This window comes from Procambarus clarkii, chromosome 18, assembly GCF_040958095.1.
Source record: "Procambarus clarkii isolate CNS0578487 chromosome 18, FALCON_Pclarkii_2.0, whole genome shotgun sequence".
In the NCBI taxonomy this organism is placed as follows: domain Eukaryota; kingdom Metazoa; phylum Arthropoda; class Malacostraca; order Decapoda; family Cambaridae; genus Procambarus; species Procambarus clarkii.
The window spans coordinates 8,995,030-9,020,311 of NC_091167.1; the positions used below are offsets into that span (position 1 = coordinate 8,995,030).

Sequence of the window (25,282 nt, forward strand, 5' to 3'; positions counted from 1 at the left end):
CAACACATAACTAAGAAAGTTTCTAAAACAGGTGTATACTCTCTAAAATAAGATATTATGTTCCTAACTCTGCTCTCCTCTCACTATATTATGCACTAATCTATCCCTATCTTAATTATGGTGTCTGTGCATAGGAGTCTACCACTGCAAACCACCTTAAGTCCATCACCACCGAGCAAAAATCTGCTATCAGAATAATAACTAACTCTGCTTTCAGACAACACTCAGCTCCCTTGTTTAAATCCCTAAACTTGCTAAATATTAACTCCCTCCACACATTCTCTTGTGTCCTTACCTTGAGGTTACCTTGAGGTGCTTCCGGGGCTCAGTGTCCCCGCGGCGTGGTCGTCGACCAGGCCTCCTGGTTGCTGGACTGATCAACCAGGCTGTTAGACGCAGCTGCTCGCAGCCTGACGTATGAGTCACAGCCTGGTTGATCAGGTATCCTTTGGAGGTGCTTATCCAGTTCTCTCTTGAACACTGTGAGGGGTCGGCCAGTTATGCCCCTTACGTGTAGTGGAAGCGTGTTGAACAATCTCGGGCCTCTGATGTTGATAGAGTTCTCTCTCAGAGTACCTGTTGCACCTCTGCTTTTCAACGGGGGTATTCTGCACATCCTGCCATGTCTTCTGGTCTCATGTGATGTTATTTCTGTGTGCAGGTTTGGGACCAGCCCCTCAATTATTTTCCATGTATAGATTATTATGTATCTCTCCCGCCTGCGCTCAAGGGAGTACAGATTTAGGCTCTTTAGTCGGTCCCAGTAATTTAGATGTTTTACTGAGTGGATTCTAGCAGTAAAGGATCTCTGCACGCTCTCCAGGTCAGCAATTTCTCCAGCTTTGAAAGGGGCTGTCATTGTGCAGCAGTACTCCACTCTAGAGAGTGGAAGCGTTTTGAAAAGTATCATCATCGGTATAGCATCTCTAGTGTGGAAAGTTCTTGTTATCCAACCTGTCATTTTTCTTGCAGTTGTGACGGCTACTTTATTGTGTTCTTTAAAGGTAAGGTCTTCCGACATGAGTACACCCAGATCCTTTACATTGCCTTTTTGTTCTATGTTATGATTTGCCTGAGTTTTGTACGTGGTTTCTGTTTTTATATTTTCAATTTTTCCGTAGCGCATGAGCTGGAACTTATCCTCGTTAAACACCATATTATTTTCTGTAGCCCATAGAAAGTAGAAAATGTAGTGTCAACTACATTTACAAAACCCTGTTCTTAAATGCAAACCATGCTCTGAAACTCTCCCTGGACAGATGTAATAGGGCCCATTATCACCACACGAGAAATAAATATCTCTTTGATATCCCCAGGGTCAAACTTAATCTGTGTAAACACTCTATGCAAATTAAGGGACCTAGTCTTTGGAACTCACTCCCTAGTGAATTGAAAAGCTGTCAAACTTTTGCCTTATTTAAAAGCAAAACCAAAAAGTACCTAATTTCATCTTCGTAGTTTCCTACACTGAGCTTTAAATTTGCTCTGTATCTAGTGGTATCCAATCTCCCAATTTTTATGTACTTAACCCAAACAACCTTATCATTGTGTTCATTGCTGTCTTCTTTTATGTGCTAGCCATATGCTGTATTGTGTCTACCAATTTTTGTCAACTACCATTCAAGCTGTCATTGCAATCAATCTGAATTACCTATGTGCTTTAATATACCTACAATTTTCTCTCATCTTTTATTTTTTTTTTTGCCTTGTAACTGTTATCATTTTTTATAAATTTTGCAAGTATTTACCTACTAAAAATTTTCTTAGATTAAGGACCTGCCCAAAATGCTGCGCGTACTAGTGGCTTTACAAGATTGTAATTACTGTACTATACTATGTATCCTCACAATCCCAATGTACCTTCTTTTATATATAAATAAAATAATAAAAAAAAATGAACTGAATGAAATGAATGAAATGACCCCCAAAACTGCTGTGGGACAACTTTACACCTTTCAGCTGTGACCAGACTAAGCCGACCACTACCAGAATACAGTACGGTATATTATCTCTTAACTGAAAATGCCACCACTCTTTAATCTAAACATGACATTCTACCTTTATATAGGGAATACCACCTCTGGTGCAATTATAGGGACCCACAGCCTCAAAGAAGGGAACACAGAGCATTCAGAGAGAAACTTGTCATTTAACTCTAAATACGTATGAGTGTTCGCTTCTTCTACTATCCCCCCCCCCTTTTTTTACTGACCTTTTTCTGCCTTTTATACTAACAGTCAGTTACTCTGGCCTCAGGCTGGGCTCGGAGAGTAGAAAAACTCCCAAAACCCTCTACAGGTATGCTCCGGGTAAGAAATGAGCCACGAAACATTTCCCTTTGGAATGCCCTTGTCAAGAGGCACGGGGCCAAATGTCCAAAAATCAAACACACCGTTATTCAATTTGTGTTGCCTTATATGTAGCATCAAAACAAATGGAGGGATAATATAGACAAATATACATGGCTATTTCCTTCCAAATTAATGATACAATGTTTTGGTGTTTGAATACAGGCACTTAGGGAGGGTAGAAAAAGCCGAGGCTACTCTATCCTTTTGAGATGTATTTTATGGTCCCAATAAACATACTTGAACTTTAACTGGCACTTGGGTATCTACAACACACATTGTAATCCCAGGCACCACCAGTTTTGGATCAATATGTAAGAACATGTGCACTACAGTCTCTGTAGTGCACATGAGAAACAAAAAATTAAAAAAATATAATATACAATCCATATTATTATTATTATAATATATATATATATATATATATATATATATATATATATATATATATATATATATATATATACATTATATATAAATATATATATATATATATATATATATATATATATATATATACTGTATATATATATACACATATATACACATATATATACACATATATATATACATATATATACATACATATATATACATACATACATACATACATACATACATACATACATACATACATACATACATACATACATACATACATGCATACATGCATACATACATACATACATACATACATACATACATACATACATACATACATACATACATACATACATACATACATACATGCATACATGCATACATACATACATACATACACACACACACAATGGGGCCTCGACTTACGATGCTAATCCGTTCCCAGAGACGTATCGTAAGTCGAAATATCGTAAGTCGAAGCGATTTTTCCCATAAGAAATAAAGGGATTTGAATTAATCCGTTCCCCACCCTCCAAAATATTAACATAAAAATACATTTTATACTGAATACAATGTTTTTTTCTAACTACAATACAATACCAAAGTTACTCATACCTTTATGGAGGGCTCTTGATGGCGTATGGAAGATGGTGATGAGGGGGGGGAGGAGAGTTGTTACTGTTTGCAAGGGGAGTCCCCTTCCATTATCACATCAGGCAGTGATGTTTTCTCTGGGGTACTCTCAAGTTTTGCCTGAATACCACTAGGACCTGGTTGTGGTTCAGTGCTTGTTTGTCTCACTACAAATGTCAAGAGACATTTGTTTTTCCATTCGTTTTAACATTTGTCTGTAATGTTGCATCACTTTAGCACCCATAATGTCTTTATTCTTAGCTAGTATGGTGGATATCGTTGACCGAGATTTGTTGTACTGCCTAGCTAGTTCACCTACCCGCACACCATCTTCATATTTACGAATGATCTCTTGTATTTGCTCTATGGTCATTCTTACATGGGATCTCATATGTTGAGCCTTACCACTGACTTTCCTGGGACTCATGGCGTATTATATAATAATTACTTTAATGTTCAAAATGCAAAAAATCACCACAAAAGCAGAATTTCTTATAGGCGTGATTGTCACTAAGCGGGTAGCTGTAGTAAACTGAGGAAGGTCGGACCGCGTGACCAGGAACCACGCGCTCGGCCGACCCGAACGTGTACCAACAAATATCAGATGTTGACGACACCATCGGATGTCGAGTCGCATTTTTCGATGAAATTTATATTTTAACTCGAAATTATCGTAAGTAGGGGCAATCGTATGTCGAAGTGCCACTGTATATAATTTGGGTAGAGAAAAGAGAGAGAACATATAAATGCCAGGCACAGCATCATAATTACAGTTTTCCACCATCAAGGAGTGAAGAGGCACTTGAGCTATAGTAATTAAAGGATAAGAGAAGATGTATCTCCTGGAAAAATCATTTCCCCTTTTTATTGTAGGGCTACAGTACTTCTGCGGTAAATTTCCACAAACAAAATCAGTAAGATCTTTACTAACCAGCCGATGAAAGTGGACACTGGAGGCGCTTTCTTTCTCTGGAACCATGTCAAGTCACCTTCAGCTGTGACAGCATCCTGAAGAACCATACTTCTTTCCTTCACAACGTTGCTGCAGGTTCCCTCAGTCCTACAGTAGAGGTTTCCCAGTTACCCGGGTGATCAAGGTTCACCTCCACTATGTCATCTCTGAAGCTCTCTGGGTGCTCAGCCAAGAGACTGGTAATGCTGGTGGGCCATGGGCTAGGCCAAGGGCTGTTACCAAAATCTTTAAGCAATCCTGGTTGGGTTACAGTCTCTGACTAGTAGTGGGACTTGGCCACGAATTGGAGTGATTTCAATAATGCTAAGATCTTCGTTGGGTGTGCACAATCTACTCCAGTAAATCCCTTAAATCTTCCCTGACTATCGATGCCATCTATAGATTTCCTAGTACCAACATAGCTTCATTCTCAGACAACGTAAGGAATCTTATCATAAATAACAAACTCAACAAAAATCACATCATTCTGGGAGGTGATTTCAATATTGACCTGGGTCTTCAAAACAACCCTCAGGTTGACTATTTCCGTAACAGCATGCACTCCTGTATGCTAATCCCCACAATCACCAAGCCCACCGAGTCACTCAAACATCTGCCACTACCCTGGATCACTTATGGACTAATATAACAGTTCCCCTTACATCTGGGGTAATTTATGACAGAACAACTGACCACTATCCTACCTTCCTCATAGCAAACATTGACACATCACCAGCAGAAACCAAAAAACTTTCATTCAGGCTACATAGTGAATCAGCTTTAGGTAATCTCTCTAATGCACTTCACAATATTAACTGGGAACCTGAATTTAATAATACACAGGATATAAACTCATCAACTAACCTCTTTCTCTCCAAAACTCTAAGCCTCTACAACACTCACTGTCCCCTCCTTACCAAACAAGTAACTGATAAAACAAAAAATAACCCGTGGCTCACAAGTGGCATAATTAAATCAATCAACAAAAAACATGAATATGAAAAGAAACTTAGGATTGGCATAGTTACAAAGGAAGTAGTTAAAAGGTACTCATCAGTGCTTACCAGTATCATAAGAAAAGCTAAACTTTCATATTATGAGACTAGATTCAAAGAAGCAAAAGGCAACATGAAAAGTACATGGAAAACCATCTCTAATATCCTAGGAACTAAACAACACTCCCACAATCAGATAACACTCTCTAAGGATGGCCTTACACTGTCATCTGACTTAGAAATGGCGAATGAATTTAATAGCTTCTTTTCATCGGTTGTTGCTAACCTTGCCAGTAAAATCCCACAGACTCAGACACATATTAACACATATCTCTCAGGCAGCTATCCAAACTCTCTTCTCCTCTCACCAGTCAGCCCGTCAGATGTTGTGTCCATCATACACTCACTAAAAACCAAAGCTGGGAACATCAGTGAAATCCCATCCATTGTATACAAGAGCGCCTCCCAAGCCCTTGCACCACCCATAGCTCTGCTGTTCAACAAATCCCTTGAGTGTCATATCTAACCTGATAGACTATCATACCCTGATAGACTGCTGGTCAAGTCGTCGACTGCAGTTTCGGATAACAACTTCGTTCACTGAGAACGTTATACATTCATACCCTTTCGTTCGTACATGTGCTGGTACATGGTGTCCGCTCGTCCGGCCGGTTGGGGGCCGACCCAACAATGTGTGTACAATGTGTGGATTATATGAACTCAGGGACCGCAGAAGACCTATTGGCCCATATGAGGCAGCTCCTATTTATAGCCACGCAAACTCATTCATATACTGTATATGAATGAGTTGGGTAAATATAAACACATTCTAAATATATCAAAAAAAGTTTCAAAAACTGTGGGCATTCTTTCTAAAATCAGATATTATGTACCCCGCCCTGCCCTGGTGACTCTCTATTACTCCCTTATCTATCCATATCTCAACTATGGTATTTGTGCTTGGGGCTCTACTACCCAAAATCATTTACGTCCTCTAATTACTCAACACAAAGCTGCTATTAGAACAATATCTCACTCTGGCCCCAGACATCACTCGGTACCCCTACTCAAATCTCTGAATGTTAGATATTAAGTCACTGCACAATCTCTCATGTGTAATATATATATATATATATATATATATATATATATATATATATATATATATATATATATATATATATATATATATATATATATATATATATATATAAAACGCTGAACTGTAATGCCAATCCTGACCTCAAAAGCTTCATAGAAGGTTGTAACAGAACCCATGAGCACCACACCTGAAATAAATACAGTTTTGATATTCCAAGAGTACGTCTTAATCAAACTAGAAATGCTCTACAAATCAAGGGACCCAGAATGTGGAATGACCTTCCCAACCATGTTAAAGACTGTACCTCTCTCAACCAGTTTAAGATAAAAACGAAGCACTACCTAATAAATTCCCTGTAACCTACCTTACCCCTCTGTTGTCAACCCATGTCTGTTTTTTTTAAAACAACGCTGTTTTCTGAGGTTGGAAGAAAACGTGCTCAGATTGGGGACTTGTTTATTTTATAATGGTAAATAATAAATTAATATATAAAATTAATATATAATAAATTAATTTATTATATAAATTAATTTATTATATAAATTAATAAATAACAAATTAATAGATAAAATTATTATTATATAAATAATAATAATAACAAATAGTATAATGATAAGCAATTATTTTTAATGAATCAAATAGCTAATTAGGATGAATGATAAATAATTATTGACTAGTGCATAACAATAAAGTATTAAGGAATAATTATAATGAATAATCCTTAATGATAAAGTAGAGATCAATTACAATTAATAACTACATCCATAGGTAGTAAATGAAAGTTGCATTAGACTAATTACAATTCATGGGAATATTTCTTAGCTATCTGCAGGCTTATCACTTTGGGGGTTCCGGCGGAGCACCCCCAATCCCGCGAGGGCCAGCGGGAGAAGGATTAAGGAGAAGGGGTTCCTTACTCTTACTAGCACGTAGACTGGGCAAAGGATTAGCTGCGGACAGCGGGACACTTGGGGACCGGCGCTGCACCCCCACCGCAGGCCAGCTGGCCGGACCCCCCCCCCCCCGAAGGGCGAGGCCCGCTGGTCGCAAGGAGGCCTCAGAATGGCAGTGCAACAACGTCCCGGACGTAGTCAGCTGGGTGTTCCAGCTGGTTGCTGGACCCGCCGTTAACTCCGATGGCTAGCCCGTCAAGAGAGCCGAGTGGCCCTGTCAATTCTAAAGGCAAGAGTGCGTGGTCGGCTGAAGGCGAGCCTATCTCTGCGAGGGCGGCGCGAATTAATCGCCCTGAAGAAGTGTTGCCTGTTCACTGAGCACGGGCCGGGTAGAACTTGCCGGGGGGCGCTCGCTGGGCTAGGGTATGCGTGCGCCCTGCACTGGGCTTGTAGGATCCGAAGAGTGTTGATTCCTGACCATGTAAGCGATACCTGGTCCAGTCGAAGCGTGCGTCGATTTTTTGTCGCGTAGATCACCTCCCCCGGGCTGAAAGATATAAGGCAGTAAGGGTGGGCAGAAGCGGCGTGCAGTGTTATCGTGACAGGCAAGGGCACAGACGAGAGGGAAACCCTAGCTGAATCAATACGGAGACGAAAAACGGGGGGAGGGAGCCTGGCACAGGAATTAAGAGATTCCTTAATTAACAATCCTGGATGAATAAAGAGTTTTCCGAACAATTATACTGAAGCAATGAAGGGGGCTAACAACTCTAAGAATCTTCCAGCAGACAGAAGAGGGAAGTACCTTTGCTAAGAGCAAAGGTGGGAGAACAGCAAAGAAGCACAAAGCAGCTATAAACAGGGATAATACAAAACACTGTAAATCTTGAATATAAACCAAACATATACCAAGAACGGGTATATACAACTAAGCAATATATACATAAACAATAAAATGGAATAAGAACCAATTCTTAAAGCCAAATCTATAACATGCTTGTGTCCTAAGCGGATGTAGAATGTGAGCGGGGAACATTACCCTTGGTCTCCATCCCATCTCTGCCTCCAGACGGGTGATAGGGCTGGATAGAAGCCGAGGAGTCTGCCTTAAGTGGCCGCTGAGTGTAGTCTTGTGTTGTCAATGAGCGTCTGCAAGCCGCAGCTTGTACGCCGTGAACTTCGGCTACATCTTTTAGAACAGGAGCAAAGTGAAATCGACGGCAGGGAACCGTCATCCAGTAACTGTAATAAGGAATAATATTAAGAATACAATGTCATAAATAATCGTACAATGTAAGAATACAATGTAATATCGTAAATAACCGATGACGGCAAGTGCCGCAGAATGGAAGAAATCAAGAAAGCAACGCCAAACCGTAATAACAATTTATATTTTTAATAAAATAATACTGGAATGACAGTAACGATACAGAATAATATAATACTACCATATAGCCCAGCAAATAAGGGAAGATAATAGTATTAACGTATTAAATTATTAAAATTATTAAATTATTAAAAAGTATTAAATTAGCCCAGAAGGCCGGATGGCCAAAGAACGTTAGCGACCGGATGGCCAACAGCGTGCTGGCTGCTGCTGGCCAACAACATGCTGGCCGACATCATGCTAACTCACTGGCTTGAGCTTGCCGAAAGGAAGGCCGATGGCCAGTTATTGCATGACACCGTGCGCGAGGCCATGCTCAACTTCTCTGTAGCAATCCAAATGTAACTTAATGTACTGTCGAAGCGGAGAAGAATGGGTGGTCAAATATAATGCACAATATTTAGAATATATAATGGGGGAAACGAGTGTAATAGGACGAAAAACCGGAGGAAAAAATGGGGGGGGGGGTACCCCACCCGAATGCACTGCAACTAGCGTACCCTAGCTGAAATTAACTTAATGGCACAGAGGCAAAGCAATAGATTAATACAAATCCTAATTGAAAGTCCCTTAATATAACAAATTGAACGTGAAACTTAAGCAAAGTGTAAATTGCGGGATTTTTTTTTTTTTTTTTTTTTTTTTTTGTATTAAATACGAATCGTAATTGCGAGTCCAACAATAACAAATTTTAGGCATGAGGCGAAAGCAATGCTATAAATTGCGGAAGCAATACAACTCTTAACTGGAAGTCTAGCAATCATAAGATATATTTTAAACTTGTTCACAAATATAAATTATAAAACACCAAAACGGCGTACCGCACGACGCCAGGGCGTCAAAGCTTAAGGTAGAGATAACTGAGACAGCGAGTAGCCACTCGCTCAGCCTAACTGGCCTTACCTAACAACTTAAAGTCGAGCGAACAAGCATAAAATTCAACCGGGAAGTAAAACCTGCAGCTGGTGTTGGGAGGGCATCAAATGAATTAAACTGTGATAGGGTAAATGTAAACATTTAGGCCGTAAATGATAAACCACATAACGTAACCAGGAGAAACAACAAATATGCCGCAAGGCTACCCGTAAACAGTAATAATTTACAGAGGAAACTAAACATAAATGCAGGGCCAGAAACTTAAAGCAGGAGACAAGGGCCCGTAACTGACTTTACTTAATAACTTAAGGCAAAGCAAAAGTTAAACAAACATACTGTAAACACAGTAAAAGACGCATGCAACAAGACAAAGCATCCTGAGTGGGAATAAAGTGAGTAGGCTAGTGGAAAAAACGAAGCCAGGGAAACTGAGGCAAGAGGCCTGTGACACGGCAACTAGCACAACCTAGCTGGCTTAGTTAATAACTCAAGTACAATAAGCCCGGGTTTTATAAGTTAAAGAATTATGCACGTGGGTAGTAGCTGGACCTTGAACCCGCATTAAACGTAGCGTGTAACACAAACACCAATAGTCAAAATTGTGCAATATAATGGATTAACTTAACAACCGTTGCCGAATGTTGAACTGCAAAATCCTGCCATCGGCGGCTGGAACATCGGAGCTGGGCACCTGCAGCTGGACATCGACTGCTGGAGCACCAACATCTGATAAAGGGAGGAAAATAGGGCAACTGGCCACCAGGGAAGGCCTTAGTGGTAAGTAGAGGGCCAGCTGCAAGACAACTTAGGCTAAAAACTGGAATATAACTGTCCTAGAAAATAACGGGAACAATTCATGAAGCTGGGAAAGCGAGAATTACAAAACTGAAAAGAGTGATAAATTGATGGGCACAACATCGGGTGGAACGCTTCAGCTGTAGCTTCATGACTGAAGCGTCGGCTGCCGGGAAGCCTAACATGGAACTGGGGCGTTAGCAGCTGTAACATCATCTGCTGAAACTAGCAGAGTCTGTGAGGGCGCCCACTGCAACAGCTACGGCCGAGCCACCAGCTGGCCCATCCTCTGCAGGAACAACACCGGCTGGGACGACGTCGTTGGAAAGCCTAACAATGTAATAAATTATATTATATGAATAATCGTAAATAAATGGTGTAAATAATAAAATTATAAACCAATTATAACATAAATAATTATAAATTGCAAAACAAAGTATGCTCAAAATAAAGCTGGACTAATTCGTTAGAGAAACGGGATTAACACTTGTAAGTTTCCACAGTCGGTGGCTGTGGAAACGTTCCGGGCTACACCGGCAGATGAAACGTCTGGATAAACCAGCGGCCTGGGGGACGCCCACTGTGACTTCCGGGCTACACCAGGCAGACAACACGTCTGGATAAACCAGCGGCCTGAAAGACCACATATTTATATGGCCAATGTAAATAAGATACCTGAATAACATCGCCAGCTTAACTCACCACAGGAAGAACGTCGGCTGGACATGAACCCCCGAGCGCAGACAGCGAAGACGGCAGCGGCTATGACAACCTTCGTGGCTACATTGGGCAGGCCGTAAGCTTAAGGACAGAGCTTAAGGACAGGGCTGAGCAGATGGGGAAGGAGAGGGTAGGGGTGGACAGGCCTCCTCCCGAGTGTGCTTCAAATAACAGCCACCTACTGGAGAAAACCCAGTGCCCCATAACACCGAGGGTCACCTTCCCCTCTAGGACCACTGCACCTGCATTTGGTCACCAAGGCTGAACCAACAGGCGTGCTTCAGGGCGCGCGCGCCAACAAAGAGACAAACACTGGTCCGACGCGCCAACACAAACACTGGTCCCGCGCGCCAACAAAACACAAAAACTACCTTAAATGTTGAGAAGGGCAGGACGCCCCTAACGGGTCGCTCCGAGTCGTTGTCGCGAGGAACTGTTGTAGGGTCCATGCTGTGAGAACAGTTGAGCGGGCTAAACTTCTGTGTTTACGACTCGCTGAGCAGCAGTGAGTCGTGAATAGTTATGTAAGAGCAGCTGCTGGCTTGGGGAAAGGGGCCCACGCCGTCTCCGTCCCAGTTTATATAACCTCGGGTCAATGCGCGCGCAGCTTGGGGCGGTTAAAGTCGGCTTCCAGACATACGTTTTCTTCCACTCAGAAAACCCACCGTTTTTGGGAAACAGTGTTCTTTTTGTCTGTAATTGTCTGTAATAATTTGTAATTGTATTTGTACTGCTTTTTCAGCCATGTTCCCCCCTCTTTTGTCTCTATTTTTATTTGTTCTCAACACATTTTATTCTTTATACCCATTAGTATTAAGCTTTAGTCATTAATGTTTTTCCTGCCCGAAACGCTTTGCGTAATAATGGCTTTAGGCATTGTATGTACTAGCTCTATCTATTAATCCAACAAACTTTGTAAAATCTCTTGTATGTATGTACCTTACTTAAATAAACATTTATTATTTATTATTATTATTATTATTATAAGCAGCTGCCTTATACAGGCAAAAATGTTTGTTTACCAATATGGGCGCGCATTGTTGGAACTGCTCCAGCGGGGCTGCACCTTCTCGTACTGTGTTTACTCTCCAAAACGGCGCAAAATATTAAGATTTAGCGGCTCTTTTCAACTATTGAAATATTTGTAAGACAAAATATACTTTGCTTGTGTATTTACCAAAGAGTATTTGGTAATACATAAAGTTGTATATTTGTTTACAAATATAAAAGATAAATTGAAAGTTAAAAGATGCTAATGTAGCTTGACTAAATATAATGTAAGTAGGATATAATTTGGTGCACTGTAAGCGCGACTCACTGTAAGATAAGCGAGGACTAGAGTCGAGTTTTACCTCTTTTCCTCCTCTCCCTTCACCCGTCTAGTTATGGACTCACAGAACAGAGAAGTAATGGACCGTGGCGGTAAGAGGTAGGCGGACGACTGCCAGACCATCAATAGTCCCGGAAAAAGACCAAAATACACCGATGAAAATACTGGATATGAAGTCAGCCCAGATGGACAGGTCCTAACACTGTTCCTACTTCACCCTCCCGTATGCACCGAGCCCCCATCCCTGAAGGGATTGAAGAATATTGCCCTGAAGGGCCACAATTACCTCAAGGCTCTGGTAAACTATAAGTTTTGTACCATGTTTGTGGACACCGGCGCTTCAGGCAATATGATCAAAGACAAAGATGCAAGAAAACTGGGATTGGATAAGAAGGTTTCGACCAGCCAATATAGTAAAGTCGCCTTCTTTGACAAAGACAGAAACGTCAGCATAAGGATTGTTGAAAATGTTAAAATCCTCCTAGAACACCGCATAGAGCTGGTTACCAAAGTAGACATTTTCCCGACAGAAATTGATAATTTATTCGGCTTAAACAAATATCCAATGATTTTCTTCAGTTTCCCACTAATGGTCGAGTACCATGTAATACAGCAGTTTAAACGGGATAATTCTTATATATATTTCAAGAACCTTCCAAGGTCTCAGAATAATAAGTTTAGGTTTCATAAATGTTGCATTAGGATCAAGATGCCGCCATCATCACAACCTGACCGCTGCACAAACAAAATAGTCATTGATTCGGGAGCTGACAAGACGTTCGTCTCAAGGTTATACCTAAAGAGACTCGGTCTAGAGAAACGTCCTCCCCAAACACTCCGGATACACATGGGGGGTGACGTGTATCTGCAGAATGAGTTAAGCGTCCATCCAAACCCGGATGAGATATATCCCTTCACCATAGGCACGGACGTATTTGAGAAGTATGAATGTATACTCGACGCCTCCGCCTTCCAATTGTTCTTTAACATTAAAAATAATACTTATAAGTCCCTGTTAACCTGATGGCCTAATTGGACTTCAATAAAGTAGTGTTTCATTGTTTTGTATAAAAAAAAATAAAAAAGTGTGTGTGTGTGTGTGTATACTCACCAAGTTGTGCTTGCGAGGGTTGAGCTCTGGCTCTTTGGTCTCGCCTCTCAACCGTCAATCAACTAGTGTACAGATTCCTGAGCCTATTGGGCTCTATCATATCTACATTTGAAACTGTGTATGAAGTCAGCTTCCACCACATCACTGCCTAATGCATTCCACCTGTTAACTACTCTAGCTGCCACTGAAAAAGTTCTTTCTTACGTCCCTGTGGCTCATTTGGGTACTCAGTTTCCACCTGTCTCCCCTTGTTCGTGTTCCACCCGTGTTAAATAGTTATATTTATCTACCCTGTCAATTCCTGTGAGAATTTTGTAGGTAATGATCATGTCTCTCCTTACTCATCAGTCTTCCAGTGTCGTGAGGTGCAGGTAACGCAGCCTTTCCTCGTAACTCATGCCTCTTAGTTCTGGGACTGGCGTAGTGGCATACCTCTGAACATTTTCCAGCTTCGTCTTGTGCTTCACTCGGTACGGGCTCCATGCTGTGCGTGCGTACGTGTGTGTGTAATTACCTAAGTGTAGTTACAGGATGAGAGCTACGCTCGTGGTGTCCCGTCTTTCCAGAACTCTTTGTCATGTATCGCTTTTTAACTACTGGCGGTCTTGGCCTCCACCACCTTCTCACCTAACTTGTTCCAACCGTCTACTACTCTGTTTGCGAAAGTGAATTTTCTTATATTTCTTCGGCATCTGTGTTTAGCTAGTTTAAATCTATGACCTTTTGTTTTTAAAGTTCCAGGTCTCAGGAAATCTTCCCTGTCGATTTTATCAATTCCTGTTACTATTTTGTATGCAGTGATCATATCACCTCTTTTTCTTCTGTCTTCTAGTTTTGGCATATTTAATGCCTCTAACCTCTCCTCGTAGCTTTTGCCCTTCAGTTCTGGGAGCCACTTAGTAGCATGTCTTTGCACCTTTTCCAGTTTGTTGATGTGCTTCTTAAGATATGGGCACCACACAACCGCTGCATATTCTAGCTTTGGCCTAACAAAAGTCGTGAACAATTTCTTTAGTATATCGCCATCCATGTATTTAAAAGCAATTCTGAAGCTAGAAAGCGTGGCATAGGCTCCTCGCACAATATTCTTTATGTGGTCCTCAGGTGATAGTTTTCTATCTCTCTTCTCCTTTCAAACTCCTTTTCAAACTCTCTTCTCCTTTCACCAATCAGCCCGGCAGATGTTGTGTCCATCATACACCTCTAAAAACCAAGGCAGGGAACACCAGTGAAATTCCGTCCATTGTATACAAGAGCGCCTCCCATGCCCTTGCCCAGCCATAGCTCTACTGTTCAACAAATCTATAGAGTGTCACACCTTCCCTGATATCCTTAAAAAAGCAAGAGTAACGCCAGTCCATAAAGGAGGCAATCCGGCGGACATAAACAGTTATAGACTAATATCAAACCTACGCATTCTATCAAAAATATTTGAACAAATAATTTACAAACAGCTCTATTCCTACCTCGTAAAATTCGACATACTCAGCCCCTGCCAGTTTGACTTCCGGTCCCAAAAGAGCACCAATGATGCCATCATTAGTCTCCTTGACGTAATCTACTCAGCCCTTGACAAAAATGAATTTCCGATTGGACTCTTTTTTTTTTTTTGAGATATATACAAGAGTTGTTACATTCTTGTACAGACACTAGTACGCGTAGCGTTTCGGGCAGGTCCCTGGAATACGAACCCCGCAGCGAAGAATCGTTGTTACAACTAAGTACTCATTTTACTGTTGAGTTAAACAGAGGCTACAGTTAAGGATTTGCGCCCAGTAAATCCTCCCCGGCCAGGATACGAACCCATGGCAAAGTGCTCGCGGAAGGCCAGGCGAGTGTCTGACCACTACACCACAGAGACTGGTGATTGACCTAAGAAAAGCCTTTGATACTGTTAATCACAACTACCTCTTACTTAAACTCCAGCATTATGGAATCCGAGGCCTTGCCCTTGACTACATCCGATGGTGGTATACAAATATAATTCTGTATACCAACTGGTAGATCATTTATGTAGACAATAAACATCACTGGTGCAAGAACTGAACCCTGTGGTACTCCACTTGTGACATTTCTCCAGTCCGATACATTGCCTCTGATCACTGCCCTTATTTTTCTATCAGTTAGAAAACTTTTCATCCATGTTAGAAGCTTACCTGTCACCCCTCCAATATTTTCCAGTTTCCAGAACAACCTCTTATGTGGAACACTGTCGAAAGCCTTTTTTAGGTCCAGATAGATGCAGTCAACCCAACCATCTCTTTCCTGTAATATCTCTGGTGTTCGATCTGAGTAAATTCGATACACAGGATCTGAGTACACAGTAAACTGAGTAAATTCGATACACAGCCATACTGTCTGTCTGTCTATTATATCATTTCTCTCCAGGTGTTCTACCCATTTAGTTTTAATTATTTTTTCCAATATTTTGACTATTACACTTGTCAATGATACTGGTCTATAATTAAGGGGGTCTTCCCTGCTTCCACTTTTGTAGATTGGAACTATGTTAGCCTTTTCCACACATCAGGTACAACTCCTGTAAACAGGGATGCCTGAAAAATCAGTTGAAGTGGAATGCTGAGCTCAGGTGCACATTCTCTCAGAACCCATGGTGAAACTCCATCTGGACCAACTGCTTTGTTCTTATTTAGCTCCTTGAGCATTTTTTCCACTTCGTCTCTAGACACCTCTATGTGCATATGATGTTCTCTGGAATTCTTATTGTATCTGGTTCCCAGAAGATTTCATTTTGTACAAACACACTTTGGAACTTTTCGTTTAATGTTTCACACATTTCTTTTTCATTTTCCGTGAGTCTATTTCCCATTTTCAACCTCTGAATATTATCTTTTTCCTGCAATTTGTGTGTGTGTGTGTGTGTGTGTGTGTGTGTGTGTGTGTGTGTGTGTGTGTGTGTGTGTGTACACATCAGGATCCCACAGGTCGAGGGGGTATATAATAATAATGATAATTGTAATAATTGGTGTTGGTGAGGATGGTGGTAGTAGTGAAAATGGTGGTATGTTAATATGGGTGATAGTGAGGGTGTTGGTAGTAGTGAAGATGGTGGTATGTTAATATGGGTGATAGTGAGGGTGTTGGTAGTAGTGAAGATGGTGGTATGTTAATATGGGTGATAGTGAGGGTGTTGGTAGTAGTGAAGATGGTGGTATGTTAATATGGGTGATAGTGAGGGTGTTGGTAGTAGTGAAGATGGTGGTATGTTAATATGGGTGATAGTGAGGATGGTGGTAGTAGTGAAGATGGTGGTATGTTAATATGGGTGATAGTGAGGATGGTGGTAGTAGTGAAGATGGTGGTATGTTAATATGGGTGATAGTGAGGATGGTGGTAGTAGTGAAGATGGTGGTATGTTAATATGGGTGATAGTGAGGATGGTGGTAGTAGTGAAGATGGTGGTATGTTAATATGGGTGATAGTGAGGATGGTGGTAGTAGTGAAGATGGTGGGATGTTAATATGGGTGATAGTGAGGATGCTGGTAGTTATGAAGATGGTGGGATGTTAATATGGGTGATAGTGAGGATGCTGGTAGTTGTGTAGATGGTGGGATGTTAATATGGGTGATAGTGAGGATGCTGGTAGTTGTGTAGATGGTGGGATGTTAATATGGGTGATAGTGAGGATGGTGGTAGTTGTGAAGATGGTGGTATGTTAATATGGGTGATAGTGAGGATGGTGGTAGTAGTGAAGATGGTGGGATGTTAATATGGGTGATAGTGAGGATGGTGGTAGTAGTGAAGATGGTGGTATGTTAATATGGGTGATAGTGAGGATGGTGGTAGTAGTGAAGATGGTGGGATGTTAATATGGGTGATAGTGAGGATGGTGGTAGTAGTGAAGATGGTGGGATGTTAATATTGGTGATAGTGAGGATGGTGGTGGTTGTGTAGATGGTGGGATGTTAATATGGGTGATAGTGAGGATGCTGGTAGTTGTGTAGATGGTGGGATGTTAATATGGGTGATAGTGAGGATGGTGGGATGTTAATATTGGTGATAGTGAGGAAGGTGGTAGTAGTGAAGATGGTGGGGTGTTAATATGGGTGATAGTGAGGATGCTGGTAGTTGTGTAGATGGTGGGATGTTAATATGGGTGATAGTGAGGATAATGGTAGTTGTGGAGATGGTACCGGGTTGATACCAGGTTGATGGGGTTTTGAGAGTTCTTCTACTCCCCAAACCCGGCCCGGGGCCAGGCTTGACTTGTGAGAGTTTGGTCCACTAGGCTGTTGCTTGGAGCGGCCCGCAGGCCCACATACCCACCGCAGCCTGGTTGGTCTGGCACTCCTTGGAGGAAATGGCCATTGCTTTGAGCAGGAAAGCGGTGTTTCTGATGGGGGAAAAGAGACAATTGCACAGTGCAATCTGCAGGCGCAGTGCGGTCAGTACTGGGTAGCATATAAATAGCTTTGGAAGAGGGGTCCTGTCCTCACTCTTGTTCCCGCCACAGACCGCTTCACACGAAACGCACCATCTCGCTCCGCACCGCACTGCACTTCAACGACACGTGAACCAGTCATCTGTCCTGCGTTTATCAGTCTGCTTTTACAGTGTACACGGGACGTTCTCAGGCTATGGACATCACGCCCGCTACCTCGGTCCCCGATCTCACCCTGTCCGATATCACGGGCCCATCGACTTCCCAGACTGATCCGCCAGGGGCGCCCTGCCCTACTAAACTTGCTTTAAGGTACAGTGCTGTTTCCATTACAAATTTAGTCAGGACTGTCCCCAGTATCCGGCGTGTGCCTAGCGCCGTCCCCCTCGCGGTCCGTGCATCCCGCCCTAGCTAGTTCCCTAGGGTCCTCAGCCCCGTCACACCTGTCTTGGGGTCTGCCGGCGCGCCCTTCAGGTCCGTGCCCGGTGGGGCCCCTCTCTGAGAGGCCCGGCGTCGCCTGGTGGCGTGCCACGTGGCCAGGTTTTGGAGTCCTCTGTCCCTATGGCCAGCCTTAAGGCCCTGAGTTCCCGCTGCGCCCTCAGTGTAGGGGGCCACCCCCTGCTCCCGCAATGCACCTTGGCAGGTGTATGTCTTGCGCCGTGTCCCTAGCAGACCGTGTCCCGGTTTTGCTTGCTCCCAGGCGTGCCCTAGGGGCACCCGTTTGCCCGCGCCCTAGTGGACGGGCGGGCGGGCTCACGCATCGTGCACAGGTGCTGGACCGTTTGGCGGCGCCGTGCCCACGTGGCCATGCCTGGCAGTTGCATGCCCGTAGGCGTGCCCTAGGGGCCTCGGACTGTGCTGCCCACGTCCTGCCTGCCGTGGCATGCCGGGTTCGGTTCTCGGCGAGTGGCCTGGCGTCCCCTTGTGGCGACGCCATGTGGTCAGTTTTGCATGCATGCGAGAACAAGTCTCCGTGGTGTAGTGGTAAGACACTCGCCTGGCGTTCCGCGAGCGCTATGTCATGGGTTCGTATCCTGGCCGGGGAGGATTTACTGGGCGCAATTCCTTAACTGTAGCCTCTGTTTAACGCAACAGTAAAATGAGTACTTGGATGAAAAAACGATTCTTCGCGGCGGGGATCGTATTCCAGGGACCTGCCCGAAACGCTACGCGTACTAGTGGCTGTACAAGAAGGTAACAACTCTTGTATATATCTCAAAAAAAAAAAAACAAAAAAAAAAACAAGAATGGCCCTCGCTCCGTTCAGTGGCGAGGCCCTTCGTGGCCAGCCTTCGAGCTACTCGCTAGGTTTGGCCCTCTGGGCTCTTGATCTGCCTTTGCCCTGTGGGTGCTCGGCTCCCGCCTTCCTGGTGGTGGCGGCCGTGTGGCAAGGCGCTCCATGGAGCACTTGCCCTCGGTTGCTTGCGGCCCCGGCCTTAGGGGCGTATGCCGCCTGGTTGGCGGGGAGGCCCACGTGCCCGGGCTTACTGTGCTCCTTTGCCCTAGGCTTGTCCCTAGGGGCGCCGTTGGTGCCAGAGGCGTCGCCTCACGTGGCCAGGCATGGCCAGGCATGCAGTGGCTCACATGCCCTAGGGGCCCTGCTCGCCCCCGGTGGGTGGCCGGTTCCTTTGCCCTCGTGGGACGGCCTTGCGGGGGCGTCGCCCTCGCCCTGGTTTTCAGTAGCTCACAATGCCCTGGGACTTGTCCCAAGGGGCCCTGGTTGGTCTCCCTCCCAGATGTGGGTGCCCGGTCAGGCTCTCTGCGAGCGGCCGGGCGTCGCCTTTGGGGGCGATGCCACATGGCCGGGTTCATTGGACCTTTGTCCCTAGGGCTTGCCCCTGGGGGCCCATTGTTCGCACAAGCCCTGGGTGGCATCGCCCTCGGGGCATAGTGCCCCGTGGAGCGCTTATACCGGGCTGCCTGCGGTTGTTCGGCCCAGTCACGTGGGCGGCCCGCCGCCCGTTCCGTTGTCCCTCGGGGTCCTGGCACCTCCTGGCTGGGGGCCCCTGGTCCATTCGGCCAGGGTGGGTGCCCGTGGGCCCGCTTCGCCTGTGGACAGTGTCCTGGCACGTGCGGGGGTGGCGCCAATACGAGTGGCTCGCTGTGGCTCCCCCCCCCCCCCTGCCTTGGGGGTGCCCCAGGGAGCCCAGGCGTGCCCAGGCGTGCCTGGTGCGCTTTGTGTCGTCAGGCCTGGCCTGCTTATCTTGCCTTTTCTGGGACGCTAAGCCAAGTGAATTAAGCCACTCTAGCATATGCCACTGTTGGTTTCATCGTCGCGTAGGGAGGCGGCTCGTCGCCCTGTCTGTCGTCCCGTGGGGCCCGGGCCCCATGGGCCCCGACTGGGTCTGAGGGCCCGGTGTGGGCCCCCTTTTCCTGTGTTCACGTTCAAGTATGTTTATTGAGACAAGAAGTTTTCCTTCTGAAAGGAATAGAGTAGCTTGGGCTATTTCTACCCCCCCCCCCCCCCCCTTTACACTTGTGGTCAGGGTACCGCCACGTGTGGGGGGTGCCCCCCGCGCGGCCGGCTCTCTGTGGGCCTTCCTGCCTTGGAGGTGGAAAGCCCAAAGAGAGCCTGGCCCCCCTGGGCTCCTTCGGGCTGGGTGGTTTTGGCGCCCGCGGGCCCTCAGGGGCCCCGCCTTCCCTGTGGAGGAGCGGCGGTGTCGTGGCCCGCTTAGGTCTCCTGTCGCAGCCTGTGCTGCATGCCGGGTTAGGTCTCCACAGCCCCTAGCCTGCCCGGTGTAGCCTGGATGATGCTGCTGCTTCCCGGCCGTGGTTTATCCAGAAGCTTCGTCTGCCTGGTGTAGCCCGGTAGTTCTGCAGCCTCCTTGGATGTGATGTTCCAGACGTTTGTCTGGCTGGTGTAGCCTGGAAGAACGGCGACCTCCTCGGTTGCTAGTCCCCCAGAAGCCTTGTCTGCCCGGTGTAGCCCGGACAAACGGCGACCTCCTCGGTTGCTAGTTACCCAGACGTCTTGTCTGTACGGTGTAGCCCAGAAGAACGGCGACCTACTCGGTTGCTAGTTACCCAGAAGCCTTGTCTGCCCGGTGTAGCCCGGACAAACGGCGACCTACTCGGTTGCTAGTTACCCAGACGTCTTGTCTGTACGGTGTAGCCCAGAAGAACGGCGACCTACTCGGTTGCTAGTTACCCAGAAGCCTTGTCTGCCCGGTGTAGCCCGGAAGGAACCGTGACCTTAGGCAGCTGGGTTCTCCAGACGTTCTCCTGGTGTAGCCGGATCCTCCTGCTGGCTTTGCCAGCTGTCCTAGCTGCCTTTGTTCAGGGGTTGATGTCCAAGTCGACGTTCTTCCTGCGATGTGTTTGCTGTGTTCCCTATTCCGACGTTCTTCCTGTGATGAGTTAAGCCGACGATGTTATTCAGATGTCCCTGCCGCTGTGTTCTAGCGTCTGATGCTCGGTTGAGGTGGTCGCAGCTGGTCTAGCTGTCTGCCATAGTGTCCGAGCCTCCGGTCTCATACTACGTTATTGCTTCAGTTTTGGTGTCCAGCTGCTGCAGCTGTTGATGTTCCGGCTGCTGTCGTTCCCAACAGTCAGTGTTCCAGCTGCTGCGGGTGCAGCTGTTGCTGTTCCAGCTTGCTGCTGTTCAGGTGGAACACGGTCCAGTCGCTGACGTTCCAGCGGTTGTTGGACCAGCTGCCATGCTCCGGCTGAAGTTGTTCCTGATATTCCAGTTGATGCGGTCTCAACTGTGAATGTCCATGCTACTGCGTTCCAGCTATCGAGGTTCCTGCCATGGACGTTCCTGCTCCCGTTCCAGCTGCTGACGTTCCAGCCCCCGAAGTTCCAGCGGGCGGGGTTCCAGCTGAAACGTTCCGACTATCGTTGTGCCTATTATTATTACTCCTTTTCAGTTTTATTGTATTTGTCTTTTATTTTCAGCTTCATGTATTAATCCCGTTTTCTCTAACGAGTTATATTCCAGCCTTATTTTGAGCATAAATTGTTTTGCAGTTGCACTTTCCTTACTCTGCAGTTTCCCCCTTGGCCCGTTGTGGCTAATTTTGTGTCTTCAGCAGCTGCTGAGGTGCCAGCTGCTGATGTTCTAGCTGTCGCTGTACCAGCCGTCGATGTTACAGCTGTTGCTGTTTCAGCGTTGTTATTCCAGCTGCTGACGTGCTAGCTGCTGATATTCTATAGCCCCTTTTGGCAGGGGAAAACTTCAGCTTTAGCTTCAGCTCGTTCCCGGCGTTCCCTTAACGCTAGCTCCAGGTACTAATGGTCTCTAATTGTCTTGCAGCTGGACTTCTACTTCCCACTGAAGTTTTCCCTGGTGGCCAGTTGCCTTTATTTATTTATCTTCAGCAGATGTTGATGCTCCAGTTGCCGGTGTCCAGCTGCAGGTGTTCCAGCTGCAGGTGTTCCAGCTGCAGATGTTCCAGCTGCAGGTGTTCCAGCTGCAGGTGTTCCAGCTGCAGTGTTCCAGCTGCAGTGTTCCAGCTGCTAATGTTCCGGGCAGGATTTTGCAGTTTACATTTGGCAACGGTTGTTAACTCCTTACTGTTACTCCCTTATTTTGCCCCTTTTTGACCACTGGTGATTGTTATACATGCTACGTTAATGTTGGTTTAATGTTAAGGTTAAGGTTTCCCTGCCTACTTCCTCCTCCCAGAGTGGGACGTTTTCTTATTTATCTATTTATACAGTGATTTATATGTTGTGCTTGACCTTACTCTTGTCAATTCCCGCTTGCACCTGTTCGGTGATGTTTTAAATTTATTATTTAACTAATTTAATGTTTCATGTCTTGGATTTATCAATTAATGACAGTCCCCGGTGATGCTAAATTTTATATAGTATTATTAATACTGCTCATCTTATTACGGTTAACGTCCAGTTTCTTTATTATTAGCACAATTATCATGCGGCTTTGGCCTTCCCAGCCTAAGCTTTGTGCTGTATTAACTTTGCAATTTTGTAGTATTGGTTTTTACACAATTGCATGTATTAATTTCGGCTATTCTTAATTGACAGTTTAATCCAGTCTTATTTTGAGCTATTTTGCTTACAGTTGGACATAGTACTTCTGCCGCGGTTCTCCCTGTGCGCCGTTGATGTTATTTACTATATTCATATAGTTAATTCTAACTCATATTTACGGCTACAGAGCAGTGTTATTTCTTTGTGCTACATCTGTATTCGGCAGTAGCTTTACCAGCAACTAAGTTATTACAGTCTGCTCGTTATATTCTTTATGGTAACGACTGCTATGCTGGCTGGCTTCTGTTGGCCAGTTTAGCATATGCCACTGTTGGTTCTTTTTGATGTGGGCCTATGGGGACAGGTTCGGTGTGATATCAACACGCAGGTCTTTCTCTCTATTTGACTCCTGCAGGATTTCACCTCCCAGGTGGTACCTTGTATTCAGCTTCCTGCTCCCTTCGCCTAATTTCTTTACCTTACACTTCTCTGAGTTGAACTTTAGCAGCCTTTTTCTAGACCTTTCCTCCAGTTTGTCCAGGTCTTCCTGTAGTAGCGAATGTTTGGGATCACCTGCAAGGTGACTTAGTGTTGATTACAAGACGACTTCTGGATGTCTGCACGATGCCTCCTTATTGGCGCCTTCCTGATCCAGGATGATTACAAGATGATCTCCAGTTGGCGTCAGGACGACTTCAGGACGAATCCCAGACGGCTCGATCCTGGCTGCTTTTCATGTTGACTGGTGGCAATATATTATTTATTACATTATGTTGTATATTTATTCAAGTTCTTTTCTATTCAGTTCGAGTTTATGGTTGCTTCACTTGGCCCCCTCCCTCTGCTATTATTTGTAATTATTGAGTTTATTCTGGGTTTGCTGCTACTATATTATTGTTTTAAGCCTACTTGGCTTATGGTCTTTGGTTTCAATGGATTTGGCTGAGATAATTACTCTCTACTTGTTACTATTGATGTTAGTTATAGTCACTTTTCTTGGTGTTATGGTGTTACGGCCCTAATGGGTCGCAACTGGGTTCTTCTCTGATGGTATCAGAGTTTGGGTATCCAGCCCCAAGTTAGTAGAGGCTTTGAAGGGGTGAGCTTCGTAATGCAAGTAAAATAAACAGGAGAGGTACATTAAATACACAAGTTTATCACTTTCTCTCTATATATAATTCTTTTCCCACCACCATATATAAATTAAAAGTCACAAATGGGAAATATTACTACACAATATATATCTTCGTCTCCCTCTGAAGACGCTGAACACTTGGCGATGCTCACTCCGTGCAGTCTTGTCTGGTTTCCTATTCCGTGGCACAACCCTCTGAAGGTACCAGGAAACCACGATGAATCTACCCTGGCCACAATTCAAATCACAATTCTACTGGGTGCCTCGTCGTGAAGGCCCACAACCACAGTCCAGCCTGTAGCTGGCAGGTACCAATCAGCCTCGCTGTTATGCCACTTCATGACGAATACTAGGGTAGCGAGCCCTAGGCAGGAGCCTCGTGTAACTCGCTGGTTACTCTCCTCGGTCGGCACCGCAATTGGTTGTCTCTTCCACCAGCCAGCCCCGGGTACGGCGAATCCCGTCAATGCCACTCCTCAGGCAGATAATTGAACACTCAGCAGTGCTCATCCGGTGGGGGCTCACTGCTTCTACAAAGCAGACTGGTGAAGAGACCTTGGCTGCCTTGGGTAGACTCACTCTTCCTACCTCACAGCAGCCCTATGACTCTGAAAGCAGACACGTCATCAGTACTGGGACACTACATGGGAACCACTAGGAAACATCACTTACTGGCTTAGACACAAACGTCCACCTTTTCGCTCCATAGATGGGGTTCACTGTCTAAGCGCCACCTCACCAGAGGTCAGCAGCGGCTACTTCATGAGCCGAGGACAGGAATCCAGCGCCTATTGCCGGCATATCCCGTCATCACTAGATGGCGTTGTCCATGTGGGTGTAACACTGTAAAAGTGTTTGGGTTAGTTTATTTAAAATATATATAGAGTACACGAGTCACAGACAAGGATCTGAGAGGCGCCAGTTGTCTGCCTGAGATCTCACACCTCTAACCGTTAATGACCCCAAGTGACCTGAGGTCAGATCATGATAATTTCACCTTGCTTCCGCTAAGCGTATAATTGGAGCCGGGTAGCCTTCAAACATGCCGACGTTTAAGGAGTGGCTTGGTAGTGCCGGAGGCTATCTACTTTGTGGGCGGAGTTAGCTACTAGGTTCCCCAATATAAACTCGGAGAGCTATCCAGCATGGAGCATTGACAGGCAGAACAGCATCAAGAGAAGAGCAGACGAGAGCAGAGACGACGTCCCTAGCAGGGAGGCTGTCGGCCGGCAAGGGCGGGAGTCTCTGTCAACTACAGACCCCCCCCCCTCTCTATTCAACTTAGA

General features: G+C 45.0%; 2 long non-coding RNA genes across 2 annotated transcripts in view; both read right to left on the bottom strand.

The window, feature by feature from the left end:
• The window catches only part of LOC138365790 (uncharacterized), a 32,187-nt gene extending 27,269 nt beyond the window's left edge, over positions 1-4,918 (bottom strand). The window contains exon 1 of the long non-coding RNA XR_011228998.1: positions 4,294-4,918. This is a non-coding gene — a long non-coding RNA (uncharacterized lncRNA). The remainder of the gene's footprint in view (positions 1-4,293) is intronic.
• A 1,934-nt stretch (positions 4,919-6,852) lies between these two features.
• LOC138365791 (uncharacterized) lies at positions 6,853-11,767 on the bottom strand. Its single transcript, XR_011228999.1, has 2 exons — positions 11,454-11,767; positions 6,853-8,546 (listed from the first exon to the last, which is right to left on the bottom strand). It is a non-coding gene; the product is annotated as an uncharacterized lncRNA (long non-coding RNA).
• Between the last annotated feature and the right edge of the window lie 13,515 nt (positions 11,768-25,282).